The 24964-nt window shown below is 39.2% G+C and overlaps 1 long non-coding RNA gene across 1 annotated transcript in view; it reads left to right on the plus strand.

Annotated features, from left to right (window-relative positions):
- Positions 1-17134, plus strand: part of LOC129525766 (uncharacterized) — a 50658-nt gene extending 33524 nt beyond the window's left edge. The window contains exon 3 of the long non-coding RNA XR_008670231.1: positions 17107-17134. This is a non-coding gene — a long non-coding RNA (uncharacterized lncRNA). The remainder of the gene's footprint in view (positions 1-17106) is intronic.
- The last annotated feature ends 7830 nt before the right edge of the window (positions 17135-24964 follow it).

A 24964-nucleotide genomic window follows, 5' to 3' on the forward strand; every position in this document is an offset into this window, starting at 1 on the left:
GTCTGCCTGGCAGCCCCTGCATTGCAGTGTCTCGTCTGCTGGCAGAGTGCATGTTGGCTACATAACAGGCAAGCAGTAGACAGACTGAAATTACTTTCCATATTTAAGAATGGCTCTGGGGGCTAAAGTCAGAAAGCTGTGAGAAGAAGACAGGCTTTGGAGTCACGCAAACATCAAATGGAAACCAGCATTTTCTCTCACTGTTTGGATAAACTTGGCTAAATTATTTAATCTCCTTAAGCTGCAGTTTCTATATGTTTAAAGTAGGAATAATTTTACTTACCCGGTAAGTTTACCATGAAGGTATAAGGCATATAAGAATTATATTGTGAGATGATAGTTTTTCTCTTACTGTCTACCAGTTGCAGCTTATTAGATGTTTTGTTTTTATTTGTTTGTTTATTGTTGGGTTTGGTTTCTTCCCTTTGACTTGTCTGAGTCTAACCCTCATAGCACTTATAGAATTTATAATTTGGAAGAGACCTGATAGGACATTGAGGCCAACCTCCTCCTTTCATCTCCTTTTTCGGTCTTCTTAAAACACACATGTGTGTGCATTTGCACATGCACAGAGTTCTCTGCTTGCTTCCCCATTTCTGACTGTAACCACACTTAATGACGATAAAGTAACTTCATGTTATCAGATACTCCCCTGATGTCCACAGAGCCCTGAAATGGTTTCTTTCCAATTGGAAAAAGATTTATTCATGTTTATAATTCACTAAAGTCCTCCTGCTTCTCCTTAGCAATTGCTTAACTCAACCTGTGAGTGGAGTTTCGGTGCTGCACTCTGTCCTTTTCCCATCTTGCCTTTTCTAGAGAAGTGAAAAAGGCTGCATCTTGCTTCCCTTTGAACGTTCGAAAACATATAAACAGAATATATTTCACATTTCTATAAAGAGCTATTACTTGTTTATTTATGTTTGTAGTAAAAAAAAATTATAGCTGCACTCTCCCACCCTACTTTACCCAGAAAAGTAATGTTTTGCTCTTGGAAGATCAACAGTTCTATCTTTAACTGAGGTATAATTTATGCATAATAAAATGTACTGATTGTAATTTTCAAGAGGTAAGGAGTTTAAACTCATGACCTAGTTTTTGAGAATTTTAATCCTACTGATTTAAAACAAAATAAGACCAAACCAAAGGGTGATACATAGAGATCTGCTTCTGGCCCCAAGAACAGAAATGTAAAGTATCACTGTTTGAACACTCTGAATTTTCATCTATCTTCAGCTTTCTGATCATTATTGCATGTGGTAGTGCCTCTTGCAGAAGAAATTTGGCCTTTGGAAAAGCTAAATTGTAAAATTTGTAAATTATAAAATCTGCAAAATTGTAAAGGCTAATTCATTGGTGGTATTAACAAGTATAAGGTTAGTGAATTAAAAGTTTTGTGATCTTTTAAATAAACCTGGCCCTCTGCTTGACCCAATTAAAAACTCCCTGTTCCATTTTCTGTAGACAACAGCAAAGGCTTTGGACCACAGAGACTTCTTAAAGCAAAAGATGGCCCCAGAGTGTTGCCATCGGAAGATCTGCATGGCCTTCACATTTACTGGCTTAACATTTGTGATGAAAATTATTTGTGAGGGACCCAAAGAACTAAGACATATAGCAATTTTGTATGTAGATAATAATACTTACTTCTATCACATTGCTGCGAGGATCAAATAAGAATTTAAGTACCTGGCATAAATTTAGATTGCCAGGCTGCAAGATTCATGAATAGGAGTCACTTAACTAGCAAATATCCTATTTGATGGCCCAATCTCATGTTACTGGATTTATGAACATATTTCTCAAGAATGTCAAGAAAGAATTGTACAATCTGATGATGTATGGTGAGTTTCAGTTGATCAAAAATACTTATCATTTTCTATTTAAAAGCTTGTTTTGATTAATGAAAACAAGAAATATCTCTCAGACACGTTGATTCCTCTAAGCAAAAAAGTTATTATAGTCATTAGGGAATAAGGAGTAACAAAGAACCATGAATACAATTAAAAAATTTCAAACAGCACATGCATTACGCTGATGAAAAATATTTTCTGCAAGTGTCAATTCTGTTAAACTATTATGAGACACTCTTGTGCACTCAGCCTGAGAAGACGCCACCTCAATTTATGTCACATCTACTGTGTGTTAGTGGATTACAGACATGGAAGAGAACCTTAGTGAGAAGTTCCAGAGAGCCACACTAGTGCCTGAAAATCCTGGTGATAAACGTACAACCTGAGCCACTGATTTTTCCTAGCATATCACATTGTTATTGATGTGGTAGGACGATCGTTATTGAGGACCTATTAGGTATGTGCCTGCTCCTGAGATGAGAAATTTGAATAGATGGTGCATGCCTCAAAGAAACTTACACAGTAACAGAAAACACAGCAACATAAACGATAGAAAGCAGTGAGTTAAGACCAACAATAGAAGTTTGTACTGGGTACTGGAAATACCTTGAAGAGGTGGATGGTGGAGAGGGAGGTGTGTGTGGAGTAGAATAGTCAAGGAAGCTTTCCTGGATAAGGGAAGGTGAGTCTCAAAGGACGAGTGGAAGATCTAAAGCTTCCATGACCTGTTTGCTCAAAATCACCACTGTCTTGCTACAACATAAAAACTCAAATATGCTGTTTAGATCTGTATCCTCCGAGTTTCACTCTATGGATTGTAATCGATGGGAAGGAGGAAAGAAGCAGTATCTTCGTTGCTGCGAGAAGAGAGGCAGAAAGGAGAGGAGACCCAAGAGAGGAATGCTGTGACCCCCTAATTGCAGGCTTGTCTGTGTGTTGAGGTTTTGCCTCACACCTGTTGGGCAAACCTTTTCTGAACCGCTGTGTCTAATACATGTTGGTGGGACAGATTACGAATTTTCAGAATATGTGGGCTTTGAAGTAAATCCAGTGGGGAGTCTAAGTAAGCAGAGACTCGCCGTACTAGTTGTCAGCTTGGCAAGCGTCTTAATCCAGGGCCTGAAGGGAGAAGCTTTACTGTCATCAGCTCCCGGGAAGATGGATAAATTGGATGCAGACAGCTAGAGCCTAGAGCTGCCAAATAAATTCTTAGGACTGAAATATAACTGTGCTATACGCACAACTGTGAGAAATAACCCCACACTCCAGATACATCCGGATCCCGTTTAGAGTTAGAACATGTTGTATTAGAAATAATAATATTAATTAATATTATGAGGCCTATTTTCTGCCTTTGTGGGAAGGCAGCAGCCTGCAGTGGATGAAGTTCATGTTGTATGGGGTAGGGTGGCTGCTTCTTCTCTTGTACGTGCACCCCACACTGCAGGCCATGACTTGTGGCTGGGAAGAGTGAGTAGGTCTGGGTGTCTATGTGGATTTTTGTGTGTCTGTTTCTGTCTCTGTGCAGGTTTGCATGTTTGTGTGCATATATGTCTTTGTGTACATGTGTGGATGTATATGTACGTGTGTCTGTCCATGTCTGTCTTGTCTATATATGTGTGGGGTAGTATAAGTCTGTGCATCTGTTTGTTTGCCTATCTTTGTGCACATGTGTGGGCATGTGCATTGATCTGTGTCTGCCTTCATCATTTACATGCATGGAGATGTGTGGGGTGTGTACGCATCTGTGAGTGTGTGTCTGTCTGATTGTCCATGTCTGTATTGTCTGTGGATGTGTAGGAGGATTGTGCATATATATGTGTATGTGTGTGTGTGTACCTTTGTGTACATATGCAGACACATTTTATATCTCCGTGTATGTGTCTGTGTGTCTGTCTGCTTGTGTCTGTGTCTCTGTGTGTGTTTCCCCACTGTGCCCTGTGCTCTGCAAGCTGCGCTTTCAGGTGACTCTTCAGCCCCAGGCTGGGCTTCCTCTGCAGTGATTTACAGCCTGAGAAAACCTGCTGCTCTTCCCTGAGTTGCCTGGCCAGATGTGCGGCTGTGCTGCTGGTGTCTGAGTGACTCTCTGGGCTTATCCTCAGTCACCTAGGAAACCCTGACAGGAGTGTTGAGAAAAAATATTTACCTCCTTACAGCTCAGAAAGACTTGCCAGAGCTAGAAAATGAAATTCAAGCTTGCTAATACCTACTACAGGGCATCTATGAATATCACACCATTTATTTTCACAGGCTTACTTGAGGTACAATACGTCAGCAATGATCAACTTTGTTAATATGTAGGTAATAAAGTATTAAAAAATTTAAAAGTCACATGGTTAATCAAAGGCAGACAAATACTGTGTCAAAGTTGGCTGTATCATTAGCTGTTTTAATTCTCATATCTCTTCCCTTCTTAGTGTAATTAGGAATATGTACATTTCCATTGGTCTCTTTTATCTGATATGAATGGACTATGTTTATTTTGGAAAATGCCACAAATGCCTTCTTTCTGGTCCCTCACATTGTGTTTAAGTTTCATCTGAATTTATTTGGCTGAAATAAGCTGTAATTTTTTAGACGGTTTTGTCAAAATAAGATATAAAAATGTTTAACCAATTTTTGATCAAAGTTTGATCCCAGTAGCAAGAGTGGGCTCTCCTCCCAGTGTTCCTTATCCTTGAATATGCAGACATATCTCAGTGACATATTTTTGCCTAATTTTCCAATTCTTTACTTGGCAGTTGCATGTGAAACTTAAAGAAATATCTTAAATATTTTAAAACCAACTTGGCTAATTGGGGGGGAGGGAAGAAAAATAATGTGAAGAAAAGTAGAATGTGATGTTAAAGAAGAATTCATGACTATTATTATTTTCCAAAATTATCCTCATGGAATTTGGGTATTTTGTCACGGTCTTCAATTGAATGCTTTAAAAGTAAAGAAAAACACAGATTCACTCCCTGCATCTTCATGCCAGTGCCCTAGAAAAAGTGGAGACTGGTGGCCTCCACAGCTCACAGCTCACACTGAAATCTCCACCCTCCTTGTCTCATCATGGCCACACATGATGGCATAACATAACAGATCACAGACTTTCAGGGCTGAAGAGTCTCTGCAATCACTCAGCCCCACTGAGCCCTGAGCCTCCGTAGGCATCTAAAGACAGGAAGAGAAAAAGTACAGACCCACGACTTGCTTCTGGACCTGCTGCCTCTTGATCTGTGCACTTTCTTCCTATGCAATGGGACTCTTGGGCAGATTCTGAATGGCCACTGCAGAAAGGTTAACTCCACAGCAGGGAACGCAAGACCCTTACTTTCTCTCTTCTGCCCACATGTCTAGTTCAATTTTCTGCCATTCCTCTCTTGCCACATTACACTGAAAAAATACAGAATAGCCCCTAAATGCACTGTGGCATTTTATGTCTTCCTGTCTTTGTACATTCTGTCTTCTGCCTAGTATGCTTCTACTTATGGATATAATTGAGAGGTGCTGTCTTAGTCCATTTGGACTGCTATAACTAAGTACCATAGACTTGATGGCTTATAAACAACAGAAATTTATTTCTCACAGGCTGGAAGTCTAAGATCAGGGTGCCAGCATGGTCAGGTTCTGATGAGGGCTCTTTTCCAGACTGCAGGCTGCCGACTTCTCATTGTATCCTCTGCAGCAGACAGAATGAGAGAGAGCTCTGTGAGATCCCTTTTATAAGGAAACTAATTCCATTCATGAGGGTCCCACCCTCATGGCCTCATCTAAACCTTACTATGTCTCAAAGGCCCCACTTCCTAATACCTTCCCATCGGGGGTTAGAATTTCAGCTTATGAAATTTAAGGGTATAAAATTATTCAGTCTATATCAGGTGGCAAGCAAACTCTCCAGCTCAAACAGTCTCCCAGACTGGCACCAAAACCAATAACATTAATAATCAATTTTCTTTATATACAGCTTTGCTTCTCCTTGTGCTTCTCCTCTTCCCCCATAAGTCATCTGAGAAGACTGCTTAAATATTCCACGCTGCCTTAGTGTGACTGAAATTTCCAGCTGTTTTGCTGCCAGGAAGAACCGGGTGCCTTGGGAACAGTGAGGCTGAAAGGAGCAGGAAGCAAAGAATGAGGCTGTTGAAGGTAGGGTCTCCTTTGATTAGGGTTTTACTTAGGCTCAGCCTAGGGACTCTATTATACTAATATCCAATGTTTTTGGATGGTGATGTTGTGTCTGAGTCCCACATGTGAATGTTGAGGTGTCAGGCTTTCATTTGAGGGCTTTCTCTGTTGAATCCAGCACACTGAAGGTTTACATTGGTCTTTACTTACCCTGCCCTTCAATGAAAATTTGAAAATGTGGAGACAGTTGAAAGCCAATAAAGAATTAAATAAAAATTAATTTTCCTTCCTGACTGTACCTTTCAAAACCTGGATGTTCTGGTTATCAATAAACAAGTGGCAAACCATGAAAGTAGTGGCTTACGATGACATTTATTTTGCTCCTGAATTTGCAATTTAGGCTGGACTCAGTGAAGATAGCTCATCTCTGCCCCATTTGGTGTCAGCTAGGGCAGTTCTAAGATGGGAACTAGAAACACTCCAGGGCTCCTTGACTCACAGGTCGGGCTGGGCTGGAGCTGTCAGCACGATTACCTCTAGGTGGCCTCTTCCAGGGGCTTGCGCTTCTTCAGCTATGGCTGAGTTCAAATGGCAAGCATCCTGAGAAAGGGATCAGGCAAACTGCCGTATCTCCTTTATGACCCAGCCTTAAAAATGATGCAGAATCTGTTCTGCCACTTTCCATTCATTTAGGCACAAAACTCCACTCAAATTCAAGAAGGAGCATGTGGGACCAGAAATACTGCTGTGCCAGTTTTAGAAAATACAATCTGCTACACTGGAGCATAAATAAATTTTAATTGACTTGTTATTCCTGGTTTTCCCTTTCATTCCAGTCAGCAAACTCTTCTTCGGGTAGGTTTGTGGTGGCCAAGAGAGACTTTTACATGCCTACATAATTATTGCATTTGATTTCCTCTTTAATGAGATCTGCTGTCCATCACCATCATTTATTTGTTCAGAGAGAAAAACTTTTGTGCATATAAAAATTAGGTCTATAAGGATTTAAGGTTTTTATTACAATGGCTTTAAAAACAGCCTCACAGACTGTTGTACAAGATTAAATTCAAGCCCATTCACTTTACTTTATAATGGTTTGTGCACAACTGAAAGATTTATAGCAAATTTGAAATATTGATTTGAGTACATGTAGGTTTTCAGCAGCAAAAGTTTTTGCAAAGTTTTTGAGCAGACATGTACATTTTCTGAAATGTAGTTGAAGTAGTTGTCTATGTTGATTTGCATAAAATGATTGTGTTTGATTATGTATTATTTTAACTAACCTTTCTTTTTTCCAAAAAAAAAAAAAAAACAAGGAAAATCTCACGCCAATTTGGCCTTGACAAACATAAGGTTTTAAAGTTACAAACAGTGTTCAGATATTGGTGATTACATAATGCCACTTAGATTTGGAATATTTGTACTGTTCTGAAGCTTGTCTTTTGTCTCATTAACCTGCAATCATCCTAAGTTCCTCTTCAGATGCCTAGAAAATTCCTAAATCAGGAGATAAATTGGTTCTTCCATTAATCGGCTGTATGATTATAAGCAAGACACAAAAGTTCCTTGTGCCTTGTAAATAAATTTTAATTGTCTTATTAATTCCTGATTTTCTCTTTCATTCCAGTCAGCAAACTGGAATGGGGTCATTTGACTAAACAATCTCTGTAATTATTTACTTTATGAATGATGTATCAGAATGACATTTACTGAAAGAGAGTGCTATAAACCAAAATAATTTGAAGAAATAATTTTTTATTCTGATGTTGAACTAGGAATTAGAAATGACAAAACCATATATTTTACTTTGAAATGGATTTCAACCCAGCTACCTGGGAGGCTAAGGTGGGAGAATTGCATGAGCCTAGGGGTTCAAGTCCATCCCGGGCAGTATAGTGAGATCCTGCCTCTTAAAAAAAATTTAAGAAACTTTTAAAACTTAAACTTATCAAGTTTTTTCAAATTTATCAATTTATTAAATGGATATCAAAACTTTTTCATTTCCTAACAATCAATTACTCAAACTCCCTTGAGACTTTTCAGTGTCTTGTTCAAATGATTTTATTTAGGGAGCAGTCAGCCCTTACCTTGTTTTATATGACTTCACTACAATTTTGGAAACAGATGGTTACTTAATCAATACAATTTGATAAGGGCAAAAATAATACAAAGTTCTTTGCATCTTAAATGTGTCTTAAAATAATAGTTTTGGGAACCCTTGCCAGTGATGAGGGCTGTACCCTTATTACATACAGGCAAAAGGAGACAGGGACTTTTGTTCTAGGCCAGCTGCTAATGCCCAGATTTTCTTTGGGAGTTTCAATGCTTGTGATAGATTAAATGTGGACTTCATTAAATATTTATGACCATTCTGAAAACTTTTATTTCAACTTATATTTATAGACCTACTCTAAAATAGGCACTCAGTACTAGAATTTGGGGCTAAGAAAGAAAATGGCACTCAGTGCATGTCTTCAAGGAATCTAGTGGCTGTCAGGATGTCAACACTTAACCAGAACATGTAATAAGCTATAATATCCCTTAAAATGTTATTATATTAATTTTCTTTTGTATTAATCAAACATTCTTCTGATATTAAAAATAACTACAAGCTTTTTCTAAGCCTCAGATATAATACTAAGCACTTTATGTTCATTACCTCAAATATTACCCATTTTAATGGGTGTTTTGAGCATGGCTTCTACAGTCAGAGGTTCTAGATTCGAACCCTAGCTTCACCAGCTGTGATAATGACTTCAAGCCTCATCATAATGAGGTGTTTTGAGGGTTAAAATACTTAGCACACTGTCTAGAATAGTAAAGTTTCCATAAATGCTAATTAATTATAATTGCCATTGTTATGGTCAGTTCTATCAGGTAGGTAATACTGAAGAAAAAAGTGTGGCTTTGATCAGTCGAGTAACTTGCCTAGTGCCACCACTCTTACATAGTCTACTTGGAATGTTTATTTTTGTTTAATGCCAAATTCCTTAACCTCCAAACTATATTTGGAAATTATCCAGTTAATTTATATAGTTCACTTAACCTGTATAGTTATATTGTAAAACTTAGTAAAATATTTAATTTCTTTCAACTCTGTGAAGTGATCAAAACTTGATCCTTCCAACAGTCTTGTGATCAAAACCTCATGTTGTATGGTTTTGTGTGGCAAAGTTTGCTAGTGAGCAAACTGGTTTCTCATCAAGAGTTGTGTGTATCTTTCTAAAACCAAAAAAAAAAGAGCAGGAATTATGAGTGTCCTGTTTGAACAGGCAGGAATCTTTGTGGCTTGGATTATTCTTTCCAAAACTTTGTTCTCTTATTCTTATGCTAAGATTACATATTTATGCTTCTTTTTGTCTTTTATAAAACCCACATTACACTGTGCTAAATGTCCAAAATTTCTTAGGATTAATGAAGCAGAAATAGTTGATGAGGGTTCTCAAAGTAAAATTATAGAATGTGATCAGATATGCATTCACATGCCAGATTAAGGGTGATTTATTCACTTCAGTGCCAAAGAGCAAATTCCTAAGCTACTTTGGGAAAACATGGCTGAGAGGAATGGAAAAATAGACTGGTATGAGAAAAACTGAAACAACATCTCTAGATAGAATTAATCAAAAATAACACAGAATATGAGAGTAGAAATTGGATAATATTGCTAGAGAAAGAGAAAAATTAAAAATAGCTATAAGCTTAGAAAGAGATGCCATTTGACTGCTTAGTTCTTAAATTCATGCACACGAGACATGGAAAAATTTGAAGAGTGAGCTCTGTTATTCTTAGTTATGAGAAAATCTTCAAACCTTGGTAATCAATTTAAGGAGCAAATTTTTACCAAATAAGAATCTCTACAAAAACAATGCTGCAGTATCTATTTATTACAATACATAATCAGGGATGTTACTGTTGAAGTCACACTATTTTTGTTACTTGAAATGCAAGACCTCTTTTGGTGAGACCTCTATAAATGATAAATGTGAACCCCTGATTCTTCACAATCCTTAGAGGAGATAGATGGTTGATTGAGATTAAATATAGTTGTTGCTGATATCACCACCAAAATGGAAATCATTATCATGATCAGAAACCGAATTTAGCAAATGTAGTAAAAGAAACGTTGAACTAGAAATTGGTGTGCCCCAGTAGGCCATTGGTTGGTTAGTAATCCTGAATAAATGAATCATTTTCTCATCTGTGAAACAAGAGGCTTGGCCTTGCTCAGTGACTTCCCATTGCTGGGTGGAGTAACATTTTCAGGCTACGAAAAAGTTTTCAGGAGTGTGAGACCAAGTGAAATATGAAAACAAGAAGAAAAAGACAATATAGTGAATTTTTTATAAAGTTTATCTATGTCATTTTTACATTCTGAGATTGTTTATCCTACATTGTTAACAATGTCCTTTCTCTTATTAAATAATGGTAAAATCTGACGTCGCTTGTTAGGGCAAAATACCTTTTCTCTCCTTGTCCTTCCTTTTTTTTTTTTTTTCTTCATTCTACTTATTTGGAAAATCTAAAATTCTGGGAACCACCACTTTGTCTAACTTCTAAGGCCCCTTCCATCTCCAAAGTTCAATGTGTGTGTGTGTGTGTGTGTGTGTGTATCTGTGTGTGTTTGTGTGTGTCTGTATGTGTGTTATACAAAGTAATATAGTCGAGACTATGTGGGATTTCCCCACTGCATACATTGGACATGTCTGCCTATGTTTGATTAGATTAAGCCAGATGGACTCAGAAGGGAAAGGCATGGATCTGGAATCCGATGCTTCCTCTGAGGTGAGGCAGGAAAGAGAGGAAATCCATCTGCCGCAAGACAGGCTCTCTGGAGGGCCTGACAGTGGTCAGGAAGCTTTGGTGTGGAGCCTCCACTGTGAGGTTATGGGGTGTCCCTATAAGCAGCAGGAACAGGCAATGCTTAGACGTTCACATGGACAAGCAGCAACAAGGAATGTGTTTCAGGAGGAAATGGGGCTTTGGCCACTGAGGAGGACAATACGAGCAATGTCAGATGCCCCTCTTCTAGAGAGGACAGTACAGGTGGCTTACCAAAAGAGGCTGCAGTTCACAAGAGCAGGTTAGATGTCTGCCTGTCCATACAAGGTCATGAGGTGGACTCCACAACCAGGCTGAAGCCTAATAACTAACTGAGCAGAGGCTCCAGACCAGGGTCAGACTGCACAAGAGAGTGAGTGGTGCTCTGTCTAGAGTGTTGAGTTAGACTGTGATCCTCTGTATAAGGCATATTTGTTGGGAACTGTACAAGACTGAACCTTCTGAAATGACTTAAGTAGTCCCAGATTAAAAGGGGCAGGTCATAGGTACAGTAGGAAGCCCAGGAATCGGGTAGAAGATTTGAGCAGGATGCTTTGTTTGATATCTCACAGTGCCATTTGTTCTTCCCTGGGCAGGAAAAGTAGCTCAGGCTTGTCAAACAGCCATTCTATTGAAAACATCCTTAAGTAACTTCGTATACAATTTCATTGCTCTGAGGTCCACTGCATCACCCTCTGTATCTGTATATGCCTATGTGTATGTGTATGTGTATGGCTAAATTTACATTTGCTATGTATTCCTTTTAGTTTGGTCTTTCCCTCTGAAGTTTTTTTTTTTATTTCTTTTCTCAAGTTCATCAGACAATTCATTGCTTTCCTCTGCATAGATGCTGCGAACTCATAGATCTTGTAGCTGCAAACATTTAGAACCATATCAGACAGTGCTATAATTTTTGCTTCAGTGTAACTTAGAAAACTCAAGAAGAGTCTGGAAAGTCTATTTATTTAACCATATTTTTGCTTACCATGTTCTTTCTTTCTTCCTATGTCCCAAATTTTCTTCTTCTATCATTTCCTTTGTTTAGGAAACTTTCTTGAGCCATACTTTTAGTGCAAATCTGCTGGTGACAAATTGTCCTAGTTTTCCTTCTTCTGAGAATGCCTTGATTTCCCCTTTATTCCTGAACAATATTTTCACTGGATATAAAATTGTAGGTTGACAGTTTTTCTACTTCTTTCTGCACTTTCTTTCAGCACTTGAAACATGTTTTTCTGCTTCCTTCTGGTCTACGTAGATTCTGATGGAAAATCTAAGGGTATTCAAATTATTTTTTTCCCTGTAGGTAATGCATATTTTCCCTCTGGCTGGTTTCAAGAGTTTTTTTCTTTGTCTTAGTTTTCTGAGGTTTTTGATAAGCCTTGGTGTGAATTTCTTTGGTTTTTATCATGTTCTGGATTTACTCAGCTTCTTCAATCTATGGGTTCAGGTCTTTTGACAAATTTGGAAATATTTTAGCAATAATTTATTCAAATCCCTTTTTAGCTTCACCTTCTTTCTCCTCTCCTTCCAGAACTCCAATGACATGAATATTCAATGTTTTGGAATAATCCAACAGGTCCCTGAGGCTGTTCATCTTTTTCAGTCTATGTTTTCCTCTGAACTTCAGATTTGGTCATTTCTATTGTTCTACCTTCCAGTTCACTGATTCTTCCCTCTGTCCCCTCCATTCCTCAAACCTATCCAGTGAGGTTTCTTCTGTCAGTTATTATATTTTTCAGTTCCAAAATTTCTATTTGGTTCTTATTTGCATCTTGTATTTCCTTGTTGAAACTGTCTATTGCTTTGCTGAAACTTTCTATTTTTTCATTTCCTTGAAGCGTGTTTATAATTACTCACTGAAGCATTTTAATGATAGTTCCTTCAAAATCTTAGTCAGATACTTCTGACATCGCTGTTATCTCAGTGTTGGCATCTGTCAGTTGTCAGTTTTCACTCATTTTGAGATCTTCCCCGTTCTTTATTTGATTTGTAATTTTTATTGAACCTGAATATTTGGGGTATTATGTTGTAAGACTCTGGATTTTATTTCAACCTTCAGATTGAGCTGTCTTCCTTTGACACCTCTCTGACAAGGGAAGTGGGGGCACCATCTTGTTAATGCCAGGTAGGATTCGAATTCCAGATATGCTAGTGGGCCTCTGTTGATACCCAATGCGGTAATGGTGGAAGGCTCGTCGTGACTGCTGGGTAGGGGTGGCACTTCTGACTCCCCACTAGGTCTCCACTAACACTTCCCTAGCTGGGAGGAATAAGAGTGCCTGGTTACTGCTCCCCTGTAGCCTGCCTGACACTACATGAGTGGGGGCTGCCTCATGTCCACTGGTTGGTGAGAAAACTCTTGACTCTCCATTAGGCCTCTCCTGACTCCACCCAGGGGGAAGACGGAGAGATGCCTCATTACTGCTGGGTGGAGGTAGAAGCCCAGCCTCCCCATGCATGTGGTCTCCACTGACATGGGAGGTAAGGGGAAAAACAGGATTTGTTGCCACTCAGAGGGGATAAATGTCCCAGCTCCCTATTTGGCCTTCTCTGATACCACCTCAATGGGAGGGAGGTCAGGTAGGGGGCAAACTGAATCGGCTCCTAACAGCCCAGAGAAGGTTGAAGCCTAGACTCTCCACTTGGCATTTGTTGGCATGGGTGGTGGGCCAGTTTTTTTTTCCTGTGGTGTTTGGCTAGAGTAGAGCAATGGCTAAAAGTTCTCTGTTTTATCTGGCTGCCTCTTTCCTTGTCCTTTAACTAGAGAGAGCAGGCTTTCATTGGGCTTTTTTTTTTCTTTTTTTCATCCTTGTTGGCATTTTTGAGTTGCTGACTTTCCTAGTTCCAAATCTGGGATATATAAAGCAGAGAGAAAAGCCAGAGATCTCACCACTGTGTCACTCCTTGAGTCCCAAAATTCCTAGTCATTCTGCCTTTATCTCACCACCTTTCAGAGTCTTCTTAGATTTGTTTTATTTATAATATCTGGGCTTTTTAGTTGTGTTTAGCAGTAGGAATAGGAAAAAGTATGTCTATTCTGTTTTCCCAGAAGTGAAAGTCAATTGCCTACATTTTACATAAAATAACTTAAAAGATTGGTTATTGTTCTTGCAGTTGTTCTTTTATTTACTCACTCACTCATTCATGTAGTAGCACTGCCAAAGTGCAAACCACTTGCCACCTCTCGGTGCAGTAAGACTCAGCACTTCCAGGGGTTAGTGCTGGGAGGAAAGGCTCTGGGGGAGAGGGAAGCCAGGCCTGGCCTCTTTCTCCCCAAGCACGACTTCTCCTTGGCTTCTCCAATGTTCCAGCTAAGCCTGCTGCCACATTGGCTCTTAGGTTTCCCTAGACTCAGCTGGAACCAAATAAGACTGTAATAAGGCAAGGGCAGTAAATATTAAACATTTATTTATAGTTACATAACTAAGCTTGTGAATCCACGAAAGAATTTTCCAGGGAACAAAGTGCTGAGAAAAAAATTTTATAACATGCCATTTTAGAAAGCTATTTATTAGAAATAATCTCCAACTTGTCAAAAAGTTGCAAGAATAAAAATAGTAAAATGAAAACCATATACCCCTTACCCAGATTCACCTCTTGCTAATACTTAACTCCATTTTCTTTATCATTTGAACTCTCCCACACATGTGCCTGATCTCTCCTTTATATATACACACATGTGATATTTTAACATGCCATTTGCACTCTAATTCTATGAATTGACTCACTAATGTCCTTTATAGCATTTTTATCACTCTGGTACAGGATCCAGGCTGGGATCAAATATTGCATATATTTGAAGTGTCTCTTTAGTCTGGAACAGTTCCTAACTGATTTGTTTTTTAAACAATAAAATGGTAGTACTGTATCTGTCTCATATCATTAATGCCATTTATAGGTACTCTCAGCAGATTGTGAACTTCTTAGCACGAAAAAAGGTAGAATTCCAGTACTCTTTAGTAGAAAAAAAGGATATTTTAGCTGCATGTAATTAAATCAAAAAGGAAAGCCATAGCGAAACCATAAAAATTTGAAATACTTGAACCGAAATTAGAAAGTGGTTTATGTAAATTAAAATGGAAAGTAGTGTTCTTTTATCACTTAAAAACATCTGAGAGTAATTAATGGAAGTGTATTTGTACAATTTACACAGCAACTAAATGCTCACAAAGTTTTAAAATGACAGGTTTTAAAACTTGGCTTAAAAATTGTTTTATTCTAACTTGAAGAGTCAAATGTTGCTAATTTGCTTGTTTTGATACATCACCTTTGGCTGTGCATCATAAAAGTTTAAGAAAGGAAAGCACAGTATTTTTATTTATTTTAAGTACTGTATTCTGTGCAGCTTGTCAATAAGAACATATCCAAAATTAGAGGTACGATTAGTTGGCAAATGAATGATTGTTTATGTGCCAGGGATCACCCCACTCCCTCAGACTGCAGTGGTGTTTCTCAAACATACTTTGAAAATATACTTTAAATGCATCTTCACAGTATGGGGCAAAACTAAACACTTGGCAACCAGAGCTTGTCTCTTGGTTCTTGCATGTTAGTGGTTCATTTGTGCTGTGTATGGAAGGCTCTGGTCAGCATCCTAGCATTTTCCTTATAACCAGGACCAGCTGAACTCTGATTTCATCTCCCAGAAAAACACATTGTTTCTTATTGACTTGAATTTCTATTTTCTAAAGAAAGCCTTACTTTGCCTTGCCCTTAAGGACGAAGAGAGAGTGCTTCTCCAAATACCTTGAACTGACGAGGTCTGGATTGAACTTGACATTGAAAGATCTTTTGCACTGGAGAAGCAACTTAATCTCTGATTTATTTTAGGATTTTAAGCAATGTGAAACTTGCCAAGATATTTTCAAATCTGAGTAAAAATTATTTTATATGACTTATGATTTCTTTAAACAATATCTCAATTCAGTGGTTATCTTAGTCCATTTTGTGTTGCTATAATAGAATACCACAGATAGGGTAATTTATAAAGAATTTATTTCTCAGTTCTGGTGGCTGGAAAGTCTAATATCGAGGTGCTGCCATCTGGTGAGGGCCTTCTTGCTGATAGAAGGCAGAAGGTGGAAAGACAAGAGACCATGAGACCACAAGATGGAAGTTGTACACACTTTTATAACACACCTACTCTTAATGATAATGAACCCACTCCCACAATAATGACATTAACCCATTCATGAGAGCTCTGCCCTCATAAGCCAATCACCTTTTAAAAGTCCCACCCCTCAACGCTGTTGCACTGTGGGTTAAGTTTCCTAGACATAAACTTTGGGGACACATTCTAACCACAGCAGTGGTTTTGAAGAAATTATCTAGTTTTTATTTTATATCAGTGTTCTTAAGTTACAGCATATTATGGGACATGTTCTGGTGTCAGATTGCCCTTATCAGATGCCATCACTAGTAGGCAAGTCACTGAACTCCTGTGTGTCTCAGTTTTCTCATCTGTAAGAGGATAATAACAGTAGAGATTTCATGGGATTTTAAAAGCAGTAAAATGTTCAATTAGATGATTCATATAAAGCCAGTGTACTTCAGACCCGGGCATGAGGTTTTCATCCTGGGCTCTGGAATTCAGAGGGAACTAACCATTTTTATCTTCCCATAGTAGTGTTCTTTCCTCCAAAGTGAGAAATCTAGGAAATGTGGAGAGGTGTCAAAAAAGTGTTTGCCCCGTCCTCCAGTTCATGTTCATGTTACTCCTTCTAGAACAAGTTCTGGGCACCTGAACTCTAGCTTCCTGCCCTAATGCCTTTACATCTGCTTCAGAGCCTTTGCAGGCTTCTTTTTGGCATCTGGCTTCCTGAGGGCTGATGTATTAGTCTGTTTCACACTGCTGTAAAGATATATCTGAGACTGCGTAATTTAGAAAGAAAAGAGGTTTAATTGACTTACAGTTCCGCATGGCTGGGGATGCCTCAGGAAACTTACAATCATGGTGGTAGGGGAAGCAGGCACTTTCTTCACAAGGTGTCAGAAGAGAGACAGAGTGAGAGTGAAAGGGGAAGAGCCCCTTATAAAGCTGTTGGATCTCATGAGAACTCACTCACTATCACAGAAACAGCAAGAGGGAACCGCCCCCATGATCCAATCACCTCACACGAGTCCCTCCACCAACACATGGGGATTACAATTGAGATTACAATTCAAGATGAGATTTGGGTGGGGACACAGAGCCAGACCATATCAGCTGACTACCCTGCCTGTGCGACCATCTCTCCTCCTGAAGGAGGAGCAGTTAGCAAGGGTATTGGGGGGTGTTTGGATTTGTGGACTTGGATGTTGACCTGTACACACTTATGTCCCCTTGCAGAGTTGCACAGAGTGAGTGGGAAGAGAAGGAGGTGAACTGAGGTTGTCTTTTCCTGTGCTCCCACACTCCTATACAGAGCTTTCAGGAGGGTGAGAAGGCATAACTCCCAGACTCATGGCCTTTCAGGTTTTTATGAAGGAATATTTGTCCAATAGGAAAACAGAACGTGGTTTATAACTGTTTATCTTGATGAATAATTTTGAAGTAGACCAAAATAGGTCATGTGACCTCCATTTCTACTCTTGCCCCAGACCCTACAAATGCTGGGGTGACAGTAATTAAACCAGCGAGTAAGTGACACATAGTAAGAACTCAGTGAACACTCACCACCATCATCATCATTATTGTCCTCATCATCTTCTGCTCTATGTCACATGTAGCCATTTCTCTAAAGTGGGTGGAAAAGCAGCTCCTTCCATGTATTGTCAGATACCAGCTCTATTTCTTAATGACTGTTGAGATTTTATGAAAGAAGTCTTTAGGAATGCAGTGGGAGAAGCAGTGTGATAGGGGTTCAGCTGGGCCTATCACCTAAGATGACTCTCCCAGTCCTTTGCCATGGGTTGTGTCTGGTCTCTATCACACTGTAGGTCTCCATTCAGTTCTCAAAGACTCTAATGGCCTCATTCCCTCAGGTTATCCGGTACCGAGGTCACTCAGTAAACATAGATATGCTGACATTCAGTACTTCAACCTTTTTAAGGCTCTGCTTAAGATTTTCTTTCATATTTTACATGTTGCTGCCTTTAAAAGAAAGTTTACGATAGTTCTGTCTCATGGTAGGCTCTTGTCTCAATAAAGGTACCCACAGTCTAACAGCAGCCATGCCTTGGGGACTGAATTGTTGGCAAGCCACATTTTATGTCAAGGATTAAGGATTGCTATTCAAATCTTCCATAGATGATGCCAATAATCCAAAGATATCTCATCAATATTGCACCTAGTATGGTTCTGTTCTTTGTGATGGAAATATATAGTAAGTCCAAAGTTGATTGTAGAAACATAACCATTACATATAATGTGATTAAAGAGAATGCGTAACCCAAAAGGTTGCTTATGAGCAAATGAAAGAATTTTATATAGTATGAGGAGCAAGGTTATCAATATTTTTAGAAACTAAACCTATCTTTTTCTCTTATTCCAAGTCCTGAGACTTTAAGTAAACTTATTCTCTCAAGCCCTCTTATTTTATTCAGGAAGAGTAATGTGAGGATTATTCCACACAGGCTGTGAAGTATAATCTAGTGCATTGGTTTATGTAGGGACTGGAGTGGGATAACCTGACCTGAATTTCCTTTCTAGCTTAGCCACCTGTGCCTCCATTTCTCATACATAAGTTGGGGTCATAGTATTGTCTACCTCATAGAAACATAAAATAAAATCATATTTGGAACTGCTATATGATAAAAAAAGAATAGAAGCTATTAATACTACTTCTATGAAGTAACCACTAAGATACAAAAACAGGTGAGGCAGTGTTCCTGTCCTGTGGGAGATGGAAATTTGGGGCACAGACCTCTGAGTCCGTTTCAGGTAATGAGATAGCAGGTGATACAAATGAAGCAAGGTCAGGGTTTGTGAAAGAGCAGGCAAGTCCAACCAAGTCTTCAAGGTTATTTGTGACCATTAGTTAAAATTTGAAGGATGAGTATACCTCAAATTAGACATGATGAACAAAACCCAATAGCTTGCAGTACTATATGTCAGTGATTCCACCCACTTGCATGTTGAGGAGCTACCTGCCAATTTTTTTCATGATCCACTTCAAAAAAGTAGCAGAAATGTCAACCGTTTGGGTGAAGATGATATTTTGGGTGAAGCCCTACTTCAGTTTCTCTTCTGTTTCAAACTATAAACCCACTCAACCATTCCTGGGACATATGGCTCCACCAAGGCCTCTCTAATTATGTGAAGTGGTTTTGTTTGGCAATACTAGATGCAATCTTACTGAATACCTTAGCATAAGCCTTTGTGTTGGAGAAAATCCAAGTTTGGGTAAAGTTTCAGCCTTTTCAAATGAGCTTCTTTGAACACACACAAAAAAATCCCACTGTCTGATGCATTTTCAGGAGAGACAGCCACAAGGCCCCCCTTCAACTTTGTGAGTGATGCGCTCCCACTGGCAAGAACTACAAGGACCACAAGAACAGAGTACTTGGCTTTCATCAAGCTGGCTATTGCTAATTATAGATACCATTTATGGGGGCAATTACTGTGTGCCAGCATTGTACTTGATGATTTCTACATACTGTAAATTTAACCTATGAAATCCCATGAAGAATAAGGCAACTAACTTGTTCAAATTAACAAAGCTAGTAAAAACAGGAGCCAAGGTTTAATCCATATGTTATTTAAAGGTAAAAGATGTTAAACTTTATTACTTATTTTGCTTGGGAAAGGAGGACATTTTCCAACCTAACCTATGCCCAATGTAAGTAAAAGTATATATTCATAATCATAGCTGAAAGGAGCTTTATTTTTTATTAGCAAGAAGCTAGTTTTGTTATCTCCTAGCATCAGTGATGACTGCTGTATCCAGCCAGTTACAGTCATAGTTTATATTCCCTTACGTTTGTTTGGAGTAAAATAAGATGACAGAATTTGAAAATGTTTTTTCTCCAATCTTCAAACTACCAGGTAAACAAAAATAAAACATTTTCATTTTTTCCTCTTTCTTATTAACTATCCTTCCCTCTTGCCTGCCCTTTTCACTTTGCCCCCTCAAATCCAACCAACAGCAATTCCAAACTCTTTCCTCCCATGTAGTTCTCAAAATTATCTACTTTTATATTTCCCACTGTGACTACCTCAGTCTGCGCCAGGGAACAGACTTAGAATCAAACTCCCCGGGTTGGAATTGCAGTTCTACCACTTACCAGCGTGTGACTTCAGTCAAATAATTCAGCCTCTCTGTGCTCCATTTTTAATCTGCAATTTGGAAATGATAGTACATAGTTCACAGAGTTATAAAGATAACGGAATGTATAAAAGTACTTAGAATAGGGCAGGGCATGACATATATAAACTGCCATCTTTCTTAGCTTATTGTAAAAGGTCTAAGAAACACGGTCTCATTAAATTAACTACTTTGGTAGTTAATTTTACATGTCAACTTGACTAAGCTAAGGGATGTCCAGATAGCTGGCAAAACATTTTTTCTGGGTGTGTCTGTGATGTTTCCAAAAGAGATTAGCATTTGAACTTGTGGACTGAGTAAAGCAGATGGCCCTCTACAACGTACATGGGCACTATCCAGTCATTCGAGAGCCTGAATATAAGAAAAAGGCAGAGGAAGGGCAAATTTTCTCTCTCTCTTCTTGAGCTGGGACATCATCTTCTCCTGCTCTTGGTCATTGGAGCTCCTGGTTCTTGGGCCTTTGGACTCCAAGATTTACACAAGCACATCCCACCTCCACCACCAACCCCAGTTCTCCCTTCAGACCTGGACTGAATTATACCACCAGCTTTCTCCATTTGTAGATGGCAGATCATGGGACTTCTTGGCCTCCTAATCACATGAGCCAATAATCATATACATATGATTATTTTCATATATATTATATATATACGTATATAGGGAGACAGAGAGAATATATATACTTTATGTTTAAAATTTGTTTCTAGTATTTTCTTCTTGCTTTCTGTTATTCCATTCCTTCTCATGCTGCCTCCTCCCCATCACAACAGGCACCATGTATCCTATGACTATGGAGAATACCTCATTTTCTGCACTAACCTAGCCCTATGACTCCCCAAACCTGACACAATGCTCCTCCTTGATTTTAGCGTTAATAGCAGTTTGTGTCCTGAATCTTCCCTGATGACCATCCTCTCCCTATTCCATAAAATAACACCTACCAGTTCTGATCCTTCCTTCCTCAGATCCTCAATAGCTGATAACAGTTAATATGAAATAATCATTCATTCATAAAGGAAATATTATTTGCTGAACTCACATGAAGTGCCAGGCACTGTGCTAGGTGTCAGAGATAGGACAGTGAAGAAGACAGAGATCATGACCCCAAGGAACTTCCAGTCCACTGAGGGAAATCAGTGAACCAGTGATTTGGATATGGTGTGTAGGGACCCTAACTGGGGTAAGGATGGGAACCTATGGGAGCAAAGGGGACAGCCTCACAGAGGTGAAACTAGAGATTGAAGACCATGAGAGATGGCAGGAGGGGCATTTTTGGAAGTGCAAATCCCCAGGCTTGATACCCAGGAAAAGGCAAACAGGGCCCTTCAAGCTGAAGCAGCTGCAAATGACCAAAAGACCTCCCTTGTGTTGCCTTCAAGGATGATGGCCTCAGCATGGAGGTGCAGACAGAGAAACTTCTAACCTCCTATTTCTGTGTCCTTGCTGATGGAAAATTCCACAGGAAACAGGACAAAATGAAACACATGCTTCTGTGAGACTTGAGAAAGGTCTGGAGAAGGGGAGTTCCTCTACTCGGGGAAAGCTTCACATCCCCCTCCTGCCAGCAGCAACCTCTGGCAGCATTTGGGTGGCTGCACCTCCTGCACCTCATTAGAGAACATTATGCTCTTCCTGGTAATTAAGGGCAGGGGCTGTAACATTCATCAGATTGAGTTTCATATCCTGGCCTCTCACTTGCTGGATTGTGGCCTTGAATAAATCATCCAACCTCTTAGAGAAAAGCCTTCCTTTCCTTACCTGTGAGTCCAAGGACAATCCTACTTGCATTTATATGAGTGCTTGGCACAGTGCCTGGCATGTTGGAAGTGATAACGAAAGGTGACAATATTCGATTCTCCAAGTAAAGCTTATCAATAGTCCACAATCAGCACAATCTGTGCCGTGACTAGCAAAGTTTTGTCTAAACAAAGATGCAGAACTGGGCACTATATGATAGCACAATAGCATGACTATAGTCAATAATAACTTATTTGTGTATTTTAAAATAACTTATATAAGGTAATTGGATTGTTTGTAACTCAAAGAATAAGTGCTTGCTGGGACAAATACCCCCATTCTCCATGATGTGCTTATTTTACATTGCATGCCTGTATCAAACATCTCATGTACTTCATAAATGTATACACCTACTATGTACCCACAACATTTTAAAATCTAATATTAAAAAATTAAAATAAAGAAAATCAAGGAAGTAAACATGCAGAACCCTTTTTATATTTGCCAGTTTGGAAATATGAGAATGATAAGTTCAAAACCATCTATTGCTGAATGGATGACAGATTTTAATGCAGTGAGGAATTTAGTGATACTGAAATATTCATGTATTATTCAACTTAGGTGTTTTATATACCTTTGAAAAGTAATCATCTCTGTGCCCTTTTCATGTATGTATCTCAGCTCACTGCATTCCTAGTCCACAGTGGAGATGAGCCAATTTGCAACTTTCTCTGTCTGGCACTCTTCTCCCAGGTCATTTCAGGACTGACTTGAAGGGATAGCAAAAGGGCTGTAGCAAGAGTTGTGCTGTTTCTTTAGGCCTCAGTGTGCGGCACCTCTGTCTTTCCCCATTCACAGCTTCCCTAACTCAAACTGCATTGCCTCTTGGTATTATGCAACACAACAATGCCCGGCACCTATACTTGCTGTGTTTCCTGGGAATTATGAACAACTTACAAACCTTTGTGGGAATATGCCTATATATGTATTCTTATATTTAGAACACTCATTTCAACATAATAGTGTCAACAGCAGTGTTAGGAAGAGGAGCTATAAAGACAAAGATATCATGTCTCTGCCCCTCCACTTCCAGAGTGCAAAGCTGAATAAGAATGATTTGCCTGTACTGACTAATCATGTATGGATGTAATTGGGAGTAGAAGCACTAGGCTGGTGACCGAGATGACCAATCTTCTCTGATAAGATGAGCAGAAAAGGAAAGTCACCATAGTTTTCATGGAAGAAATAACATTTTGGTCGGACTTTGAGAGATGAGCAGGATTTCATCAGGTGGAGATTGGGGAAGATCGTACTGTCTGCCACCGGAATGTTGAGGCTAATGTCTGCAGCAGCAATAAGAGGAGGAACAGTAGTTGGGTAATGATTCTGGGTAAGGTAATCAGTGGACAGTGGGCTGTGGAGAGGGAAAATCTAAGGAAGATTACTGAATTAGGGAACTGTATAAAATATGTGATGCTTGCCTTCTTGTATCTTGATACCCTCAATGAAAAGTGGTTGAAAACCTGTTATTATTCACTTAGCAAAGCTTAGGGTATTTCCTGTATAGTGCTCTGGAGTGTTTCTATACCAGTAAAAGACGATAGGCTTCTTAGTCTACCCATGATAATTCCCCACTATGTAAGATGTAAATGAGGGAGCTGACGTGGCTCTGTTGCTGTCCTTGTTCATAGGTTAGTTCCACCTTCCTAATGCAGTCAGGGAGAAATCAGTACAATTCCCATAACTTCCTGAGACTTTCAAGACAGAGAATTCTGATTTAGCTATTTCAGTGCTTTGCCTCCTACACCCATTCATTCCTACCTCCATTTTCCTTAATTTCCAATTACCACGGCAATATGGAATACAAGGAGAAAAGCAAGATTTTAATGAGGGGAAGAGCTATTAATGAGTTCAGTGTTCCCTTGTTAGTGCACAGTCCCTGCAGAATGTCAGAGCTTGGGCTAATAGACAATCATGGGAACTAATTTAGAGCTAGAGAACCTTGCACAGCTGAACCCAGCTGTAACCCATGACTGAGTGAGAAAGGAGGATGGGTGAACTTGTTGAGGATGTTCACGAGTGACACCTTCATCTCTATGACATGATAAGCAAGGTCTTCTGCTGAGAACAGGAAAATCAGGTGGGTTGGGGCAATAGAGGAAAGCAATAAATGTTTGGAATTATATTAGATAATTGAATGCTAGCTGGCAAGTAGCAAGTGAAGGAATAACTGAGCAGCACTCATGTCTAAAATGAAGTGGAAAACGATGGGGTTATGGGGTGTCATATTATTCAGTTACATAGCTTTCACTAACAATATTTGATACCTGCCTTAATCCATTTATATTGCTATAAAGGAAACACATGAGGCTGGGTAATTTGTAAGGAAAAGAGGTTTTTCGGGTTCTCAGTTCTGCAGACTGTAGAAGCATGGTTCTGGCCTCTGATTCTGGTGACAACCTCAGGAAGCTTCCAGTTATGGCAGAAGGGGAAAGAGAGCAGGTATCACGTGGAGAGAGAGAAGGAAAGAGGGAGAGGAGGAAGATACCAGACTCTGTTTAACAATCAGTTCTCTCATGAACTAATAGATCAATACCTCACTCATTGCCATGAGAAAAGCACCAACCCATTAATGAGGGACCTGCCCCTATGATTTAAATACCTTCCACCAGGCCCCGCCTCCAATGCTGGGATCAAATTTCAACATACAATTGGGAGGGGACAAATATCCAAACCATATAAACAATCCAGGAGAAAGCAGAAAGTTGGGTTAATTCAGAGTTGGGGACTGATTAGGCTTGTACTGCAGAAAATCAAGGAGGACTTCTCTGCTCATGCTACAATGTGATTTCAGTGCTTGATGACTTCAGGCAGTGATGCATACGTCCCCACCTACCCCACACAAAAGTATCTAGGTGTATCAGTGTGAATGTATGTATCGTATGTATACTAAAGGGAGCTCATTTGTTTATGTAACAGGATTCAAGATTGGTAACATGCCTCAAAGCATTGTTATAGGGATTAAATAACCATATAATCTGTATGAAACAGCTTTTATGCCATGATAGATACTCAATAAAGAATCTAATATATCAACATTGTCATCCAGAACCCATATCTTTGTATCTCTACATTCTGCTACCATGCCATCAACTTTTTCCTTGTTCATATCCAGTGAGAAAAAAAAAACAACAACTCTTGCAA

The sequence above is a fragment of the Gorilla gorilla genome, chromosome 10 (genome assembly GCF_029281585.2).
Source record: "Gorilla gorilla gorilla isolate KB3781 chromosome 10, NHGRI_mGorGor1-v2.1_pri, whole genome shotgun sequence".
Classification (NCBI taxonomy): Eukaryota; Metazoa; Chordata; class Mammalia; order Primates; family Hominidae; genus Gorilla; species Gorilla gorilla.